Here is a 9,738-nt window from a genome sequence, read left to right as displayed (position 1 = left end):
TTTCTACTTTTACTTTTATACTTTAAGTAAATTTACAAGCCTGTACTTTGTTACTTTTACTTGAGTAAAGAAGTTTAACCAGTACTTCCACTTTTACCAGAGTATTTTTTTAACACAAGTATCTGTACTTTTACTCAAGTATGGAAAGTGAGTACTTTTGCCATCTCTGCTAATAATCATAAATTGGTTTTACCATCGATTTGAAGAACCTATTGATTAACTGCAATTTAAAGTTGTAGTTATTTAATGTATTCCCAATCTTCTGGTAAACTTGTACAGCACTTGTGTAAGCAGTTATAGGAGCCTAATAATTAGTGTAGCCGCCTGTTGGCCGGGCTTCCTGTTACGACTTCAGTCCAGTGTGCCGATTGCGTCAGACACACACACCGCTTTGTTTTTAAAACAGAAATATAAAAAATATATCCATGGATGTCTGGGGGACAGTGATTCGCCTACATGTTATGAATGCTGGCGTACCATAAAGAATGAATTACGAACAGTTTAGTTTGTGCCTTCAAGTCGTTGCCCATAGGAAGAAGTTACTTGGATATAACCTAACCGAATATCTTCAGAACGTCTCCAAATGACACAAAACTTATATGGTGAGTAGAACAGGATGTAATAACCTAAAATCAAGGGCCCAATGTAAAAAAAAAAAATTATGTTCCCCTTTAAATATGAGCATAAACGTTTAGAGATAGAAAAATAAATATGTATTTATACCTCCGTAAATTATAATTACTAAATTAATTTCATATTTTATATGTGTTCACTTAAATTACCTACTAATTAACATTTCTGACTTGGCCAAGGGATTATTTATTTACTGATCTATTTATTATTATTGAATATGGCAGAATTGGTATGCTAACAATTGTTAAGTTTACCAGGAATGTGTCAATATGAAATTTCTATCAGAAATTAGTGTGATATAAGCCAAAACCCCTCACACATATCTGAATATATTGGCCTCAATGTAACACCTCCTATATTAGCTAGCTGATTAAAAAAAACTCTGCTTCCATCCCCTTCTGATTAAAGTTTAAGTAACTCGTTGGCTAATAATAAATGTGACAGTTGTTCAGTTGTTGCCTATTGTGGTCTGTTTGAACAATATCACTTCGTCAAGCCTTTTCTAACATTACACACTATAGAATGACTAGTAGATCTATGATACATTATTCATTATGCTATCAATATCTGTATCAGAAAATAATCAAAGCTACATAATCTGTATCTAAAGCTAAAAATTTAAGCTTAGGGTTAAATTTAGCAAATATGATGGATTTTAATGTGAATAACAGCTGGGGGTATAATATCTATCGATATATATCATTTATCAAAGAATGAGGGCAATTTCATATGGAGAGCATTACATAAAAATAAAAGAAACCTTAATTTAATTTAATTTAATTTGTAACAGATACCATGACAGGTATCTATGCATTGACACCACATTAGTTCTTTGTTAGCATGGAGGGATAACTCTGGCCACTAGTGGCGGCTGGTGCAGATTCCTCCGTAGGTGGCTATTAATTCGAAATAGATGTAAACCAAGAACCAATCAAACGTATACTACGTTATCACACCAGTATATTTATATGAATAACAGCAACAAAAAACAATTTAAAACACTTTAAACAAAAAAAAAACAAAAAAAACAGAATTTTATCAGCAGGTTTTCTTTTTGCATATAAATGTTGCCCTTCTGAGGCTTTGTGAAGATAAATCTGTGTTTTGCATGGTCCAATGTGTTGTCACAAACCTTAAAAAATAATGTAAGAGTTTAATAACGTAGAAGCTCTTAATCAACTTTGTATTTGTAGTCCTACATGTCTTTATCCATACTGGGTCAGATCCTGATATTTGAAAAAGGACTTGTGGCTCAAATCTCTACTTAATTTCTGACTGACTAGTAGCTACATCACCTATTTCACTGTAACGGGGGCGAAAATTCCAGGAGCCCCAAAGACATAAATTTTTGCCATGCTGATTGACCAAATATTTATTAATTTTCCCTAGCACCATTATACAATTGGTTATTTTGCTACACTTCAGGGGCACTTTGGATGAGTGCCCAAGAAGAGAAATTATACATTCTGCCGGTGAAAATGCACTGTCAATTGTTGTTTTAATAATTTATATTACATGTAATCACATACTATTAAGTTAAACTGACACTGATAGTACTTTCAGTCTATATATACACTGCTCAAAAAAATTAAAGGAAGACTTTGTAATCAGAGTATAGCATCAAGTTAATTAAACTTCTGGGATATTGATTTGGTCAGGTAAGGAGCAGAGGGGGTTGAATCAGTTTCAATAAAATTAACAACAGTTGCACAAGAGGGGCAACAACAAGATGACCATCGAAACAGGAATGGTTTTCCAGGTGAAGGCCACTGACATTTTTTCCCCTCCTTATCTTTTCTTACTCCTTTTCACCAGTTTTGCATTTGGCTAGGGTCACTGTCACTACTGTTAGCATGAGGTGCTACAGAGGTTGCACAGGCAGTCCAACTCCTCCAGGATGGCACATCAATACGTGCCATTGCCAGAAGGTTTGCTGTGTCTCCCAGCACAATCTCAAGAGCATGGAGGAGATTCCAGGAGACAGGCAGTTACTCCAGGAGAACTGGACAGAGCTGTAGAAGGTCTATAACCCATCAGCAGGACCGGTATCTGCTCCTTTGTGCAAGGAGGAGCAGGAGGAGCACTGCCAGAGCCCTACAAAATTGCCTCCAGCAGGCCACTGGTGTGAATGTCTCTGACCAAACAATCATAAACAGACTTCATATGGGTGTCCTGAGGGCCTGATGTCCTCTAGTGGGCCCTGTGCTCACTCCCCGGAAATGGCAAGTCCGCCACTGGTGCCTTGTGCTTTTCACAGATGAGAACAGGTTCACCCTGAGCACATGTGAGATACGTGAAAGAGTCTGGAGAAGCCGTGGAAAACCTGTAACATCGTTCAGCATGACCAGATTGGTTCTGGGTCAGTGATGGTCTGGTAAGGCACATCTATGGAGGGACGCAATGACCTATACAGGCTAGACAACGGCACCCTGACTGCCATTAGGTATCAGGATGAAATCCTTGCACCCATTGTCAGACCCTATGCTGGTGCAGTGGGTCTGGGGTTCCTCCTGTTGGACAACAATGCCCGGCCTCATGTGGCGAGAGTATGCAGGCAGTTCCTGGAGGATGAAGGAATTGATACCATTGATTGGCCCCAACGCTTGCCTGATCTAAATCCAATAGAACACCTCTGGGACATTATGTTTCGATCCATCCGATGCTGCTAGATTGCACCTCAGACTGTCCAGGAGCTCAGTGATGCTCTGGTCCAGATCTGGGAGGAGATACCCCAGGACGCCATTTGTCGTCTCATTAGGAGCATGCCCCGAAGATTATCAGGCATGCATACACGCATGTGGGGGGCATAAAAATTACTGAATACCATTTTGAGTTGCTGCAATGAAATTTCAATAAAACAGACTAGCCTGCCACATCATTTTTTTACTGTAATTTTTTGGGTGTCTTTGAATTCAGCCCTCTGTAGGTTGATAAAATTAATTTCCATCAAATAATGTGGCATCCTTTTGTTCCTAACACATCACCCAGTCCATATTGGTATAAATAAAAAGCATGATTTTTTCCCCCACTGAGATCTGATGTGTTTTCAAAGTGATCTTTAATTTTTTTGAGCAGTGTATTATGACTTTTCTCCTCCACATCTAGGGAGGACAGTGCTCAAGCGACCCCTATGGGCCAGCTGCCACTGCTGGCCACCCTATTTTGGGCCAGCTGGAGCTTGTAAACTCAGCCTGTTAGGCATATGACCAAATAACGATCAGAACTCGAAATAGCTCAAAACCAGAGATTGTACTATCTGTTTAGCAAAGGGAGTGGGTATATATTGTTAGGATTACTTTTATTAGTAATGTGTTTCCATAAATTCCCAATAATACCTGCTTGTTGCGTGCCTAAACTAATGTAAAGCAGTTTATGTAATTAGGACACTTTTTGTCAGGATATAAAGTTACAATGTTGATTATGTACATAACAAAGATTTGGAAATTAAATGAGAATATACAGACAGAATGAATGAGTCTTAACAGCGAGCTAGCTGTCACAGGGCATGTGGAATGGCCTTGATCTAAGAAAACCAGGGATGTTTCCACATTTGCAAACGTATATGATGTAATGTGGCATGTGAGGACGTGGCAGGGTGTGATGCTGGAGTTTTATAAAATGCTTTTTTAACTGTGACTCTGGGCCGACTTCATGAAGAAGTGAGTCACGTCTCATGGTTATTTAATACATTAAGAAGTATTAGTTAAAGAGTTGTCCAGAGTGGTCTTTTCTCAGGAGAGAATGAAAAAATCAGAAAACAGAGAATTTCAAATTATAGATAGAAATGAGCAAAGGTCGAAAATCCAGGTGAAGAAAGTAAAAAGCCTGCTCAGACATTAGTTCTAACCATTTGCGTTTCTAGTTCTACAGCACAAACTGGGGACAAACCTTCTGGTTAGGTGAACAGGGAAAAAAAAAAGTTCTGATTTAGCATGTACTTGCTTTATAGAATTCACTTAAGCCTTTCTCACCTGAAATGCCCCACAGTATCTGAGAGGAGTTGTTGATTTACTATTAGGGTTTTTTTGGGACAAAAAGTAATAGTTCCCATAAGAGACCAAACTTTTTCTCTTCAAGGTTTATTTAATAAATGAACTGTTTCCTAAAATGTTTGTAACTTGTTTTGGTTAACTCTGTGGAAAAAACCTTCACAGCTCACCTTTGCAGACTTAAAGTAAGAGAGATAAACCTTGCCCAGTTAGAACAGGGCGGAACATTGAGCTATTAGGGCTGCTATGATTTCCTTGTTCTCTATTTTCAAGAAAGATAAAGTGCAGACTGGGTGAATTACTATGGATCTCTTCCTGCATTTAAATTGACAAATATATGTTTAGTGCAAAATTAAAAATATACGTTTTGCTTTTCAATCAACTTATATGATGCAGGAACATATAATCCTTACTTTTTCCATGTTCATGAATATTTTGACTGCTGACTTCAGTTGATTCACTGGTGTTGATCTGGATATAGCTGTCCAATGGCCCAACAGGAGTCTCCAGATGCTGAGATACTAACTCATTGCTGATGCTACACTCTGTTGTCTTCACATGGTGACAAAGAGCTTTGAGGGTAAAAGAACAAAGTAGAAAAACAATTATATTACAACATGAAGACACATATATATATATATATATATATATATATATATATATATATATATATATATATATATTATTATTTTTTTTTTTTTTAATTGATTACACTGACCTTTACCATATGTACTATTACAATGATTCTCAGCTACACAGTCAGCACATGTCCGGGCTGCAGGATTATCTTCTTCTTCACAGTAAACCTCCAAAAATTGATCTTCTGTCCTGTTTTTTATCTTAGAATAAATATATGAATATAAATATGTTTTTAGTCTAATAATAGGTACAGTATTGTTCATAATTCTTTCTTTAAAAAAAATGCTGTTTACCTCCATTGTGGAATGAGATTCTTTAACAGCACACCGTGCTTCAATTTTCAGGTAACGTTTTTCTGAAAGGAGAACACAAATGATCCATCTATGTTTATTTATTTATTTATTTATTTATTTTATCTCCAACCTTCTCCCTTGCATTTATCAGTCTATTGATTCCCATATAAACCCAAAATGTCTTATACCAAAGCACAAAGATGTGAGTTCAAATAGTGTCCCTCTGTTATTGACAACCTTTGAAAGACTTAAAACCAAACTTTTCAGACTAGGGTAAAGGACTGGAAAAGAAAAGATCCTCTTATTTATTCAACCAAAAATGCTAGGCTCTGTGCTAGAAATAAGTTCAACAAAAGAGATGCAAATAAGAATAAAAGAAGTGACATCTCCACACATAAATATTGACGTTCCTCTAGAGGTTCAGCCTCCACATCTACCTAAGGTCCTTTCCATTCAAAACAAAACAACAAAAACAAATTAAATGTATTTTCCTGTATTTAGCCATATCCTTTTCCCCATTATTTACAGAGTAAAAATGCCAGTTTTAAAATCTTAGGTGTAAAGTTAATTCAATAGTGTGGGTGTTGTATTAAAAATAAACAGCAGTAAAATAACATTGCCAGTGTAGCTTGTGAACATATTTATGTTCTCTGATTGGAGCATTAACTGGTTGGTGTTTAGTTTAGGCCACGCCGTCATGTAACGGCTGCTAATGCGGCATTTGGATGAAAATATTCTTTTGCTTGATAGTCTTGACAAAATTAAAACATTTTATGAAGAATTTTGCTTTGATTTTAAGAAAAATAATTCAGCAAACTAAAGACCTGGCCATCTGCCAACATTTAATGAACAGGTAAATTTAAACTTTATTGTTATTTTGGTCAGTGCTGGTTTTTGTTTTACCCCACATTGAAAGTTTCTGTATGTATAGCCGGAAATGTGCCTGTCTTTAGTCCTCAGACAAACCTACTTTCTCACTCAGATCAAAAAGACTTCACAATGCCGTGTAGCTATTCTAGCTGATATCAGCATGTTATCCACAAAGCTTGAAAATAAAGAAAAACACCTGGAGGTGCGTAATACAAAGTTAACGCAGACCTGCAGCATGTTAGCCTAGCTAAAGCATCCAAGTTCGATTCTGTGGAAATAAAAGACTACAAAGCTACGGTGATGGTGTTAGAGAGAGAACTGCAGCAGGTGAAGACAGAAAATAATGACTCCAAGAAAAATTCAGAGAGCAGGAGAGCTATTAGCGAAGATGGAATCTCAGAATTAAAGATATGAAAGAGGCGATAGCTGAGGACATCAGACATTACGTGATGGAGCTCCTAACCCTAGCCTTAAAGCATTCTGGAAAAAGTAAGTTAAAGAGTATCTCCCGATATTATAAGAACGACAAAAGTGGAACAAGACTCGCCAGAACTTTGCCATCATGAATGTGGTGCTTGTCGATGGGGCCGCCCCAAGAAATTCGTGGCCCATTGTATGCATCACAGAAACTATGAGAAATGCACATGGGCTGGTTTGACGTGTTCGAGTTAACACAAGGACAAATGAGCTTGAGAGGCCGATTAACAAAACATCCTCAAACAAAACAGAGACAACAATAAGTGTTATTTTTTTAATGGAGCTAAGTTCTGGAACCTCTGGCTCTACATTTATATTGATACTCATTAACTGACATACTAAACACCTCTTTTGGGCCTTAAACACATTTTTACACACACAGTCCGTGCACATGGACCAGAAAGAGGCTTGCAATCATGGAATATTAACTATTTGCTTTCTTCTGTTTGTTTGTTTTTTCCTAAGCATAGACATGGACTGCAAAAGAAAATATATATGCTGAATATATATATTTTTTGGTCTAACATAGTTTGCTTCAAAAGTTGAGATATAAATGAAACATTTAATGAAGTAAGATTTGAAAATCTGCAAATATCAACATTGATAATACATTGTAATGGGTGGCAACAGCTGTTTGCTTCTTATATGTGCTTTTTGAAGGCTTTACCAGCACATTAACTGGTGTTTTTCTCTAAACTGTAAGATATGTTAAGTTATATTTTGTCTTTTTTTGCTGGAAAATGAGTTAGTGGTCATTGGTCATTGTAGTTACATTTATTTTCATTCATAGCTATATGCTGAAGGGATTATCATTTCTTTTATCTCTCTGCCTTTTAAAAATAATCCTAAATGAAAGAATTTCAGTCATGTAAAGTGCCTTGAGATGACATGTAGGTTGATATATAAGTAAACTGTGAGGTAATGTCCAGCTCATACTTTCATATGAGCTGTAACAAGGGACCTAAAAGGTTATCTAGGCATACTTAGGCATGGTTTTATCAAATACTTAAAGTTAAGACTTTAACAGTGTCATGGTCTTGGCACTGATGGTTGGCATGATCATTTACTCTTTTCACTTGTATAATTGGCCCTGCTGCTCATTGCGATCATCTTTTCCACCTGGTTCCTGCTGATATTTATGCTGCCTGTTTGCCTAACATCCGTGCCAGATTATCCAAGCTGTTTGGTGAGAGTAACTGTAGTGTTGTGAATATTGTTCTGATTTTCTGATTCTGACCTGTTTCTTCTAGTGATGGTGGGATGAAGCCTCATGAGGCACTGAACCGTTTGGCCATATTGCTTCAACGATCCTCACAGTTCATGAGTCTTCATGTGAACATGTCACAACCTACTAGTGGACTGCAAAAAGTTAAAATTGTTAATTATTTATGTATATAATATCTTTTTTAAGTTTTTAGAGTGTAAAATGTCTTAGAATAGAACAATCAGGTATGCAGTTTTTCTGCCACTTTAGTGAAATAAGTCTAGCAAACAAAGTGTTAGTGAAAATGGGCAATGATGAGTGAAGGTTTGTAGATATCTGAAATTCATTGTTAGACATCCAGAATATTTATCTTAGATAGGAGTAATATCATTTTGGAAATTTGAAAGTAACAGCCCAATACACATGAATGAGGAAAAGTAACGTCATTTGTCCTGGTAAGGATTACATTTCAGATACATGAAATGTTTATATTAGATATGAGGAATACTATTTACGATATCTTAAATACAAACAAATATTTTAAAACGGCCAGTTGTATTAAGTAAAGATTTGCAGATATCTGAAATGTAGTTCTATAGTACATATTTGATTTCAGGGAACTTAAAATTTAATTTCTACTGGTAGAAATGTAATTAGTGATATCAAAAATAAAATTCTGACTAGGAGTATTGTAATTGTGACCTGGTAGAATGTTTTAGTGCTATCTATAATAGAAATGTGACTAGTCAGCCTACCTATTTTATGTTGAAACAGAGAGTCATTATTCTTGAAAGTATCTAAAACTAAATTTTAGATATGCATTATTTAAATTGAGATATCTGGAAATCTAATTTAAATAGTCATAAAATAAGTAGTTGATATCTGTAATGAAATTTCTACCAGCAGAAATATATTTTAGATGTCAAGAATTGGATTTCTGGACATCTGTAATGTTATATTTATTTTGATTTCTGAAAGAGTAATTATGATTAGCAGTAACTATATTATGGAGATCTGAAATTAGAATTCATCCGCGTCAGAATTCATTTCTATATAGGAATAATGTTTATTTTAGATAGGAAGAATGTTATTTTTGATATCTTAAAGTAGAAGACCCATTGAAATGATTGGGACATCATTTGTACTTGTAAGAATTGCATTTCAGATGTCTGAAATTTTTATTTTAGATAGGAAGAATGTTATTTTAAATATCTGAAATGTCAATTTTTACTAGAATGAAAGACATTTGAGACATCTGGATTAAATATGCAGTCAAGCTAATAAACGTCAAAATGCCTCATTTCATAACATCCCCAGTTTCTGCCCTTAGGACTTCCAAGTTTTACTTGGCCCCTGTCTGCTCTCTTAGTCTTGTTTGTTCTGTACTGATATCTGGATATCAGTCTTACCAAACTTTGACTGTTCTTCTGACCTCGGTTTGGATTCTCCTCGGCTCTCTGATCCTCTGGTCTGGTAACCTGAGTTTCTATTCCTACAGAGGATAAGCCTTATCCGCCCAGATGACAAGCAGCCGCACGTTTCAATAAAAAATTACTTATTTGTGTGGGCGTTGTGGAGGTTTTCTTATTAAACAATTTTACCAACCAGTTATTTTTGTCACCATTTGATTTAT

General features: G+C 35.9%; 1 protein-coding gene and 1 long non-coding RNA gene across 2 annotated transcripts in view; one reads left to right on the top strand and one right to left on the bottom strand.

Moving 5' to 3' along the window:
* The window catches only part of LOC107095092 (N-acylneuraminate cytidylyltransferase-like), a 68,114-nt gene that overhangs the window by 14,953 nt on the left and 43,423 nt on the right, over positions 1-9,738 (top strand). The gene's annotated exons all lie outside the window — the stretch shown is intronic.
* LOC107095093 overlaps positions 5,337-9,738 on the bottom strand; it is a 6,977-nt gene continuing 2,575 nt past the window's right edge. The window contains exons 2-3 of the long non-coding RNA XR_001481719.1: positions 5,555-5,616; positions 5,337-5,461 (exon numbers count right to left, since the gene is read on the bottom strand). This is a non-coding gene — a long non-coding RNA (uncharacterized LOC107095093). The remainder of the gene's footprint in view (positions 5,462-5,554; positions 5,617-9,738) is intronic.

Source organism: Cyprinodon variegatus, unplaced genomic scaffold (genome assembly GCF_000732505.1).
Source record: "Cyprinodon variegatus isolate N-32 unplaced genomic scaffold, C_variegatus-1.0 Scaffold523, whole genome shotgun sequence".
Classification (NCBI taxonomy): domain Eukaryota; kingdom Metazoa; phylum Chordata; class Actinopteri; order Cyprinodontiformes; family Cyprinodontidae; genus Cyprinodon; species Cyprinodon variegatus.
The sequence above is the reverse complement of the archived record's forward strand: the minus strand, read 5'-3'. Positions and strand labels throughout refer to the sequence as shown.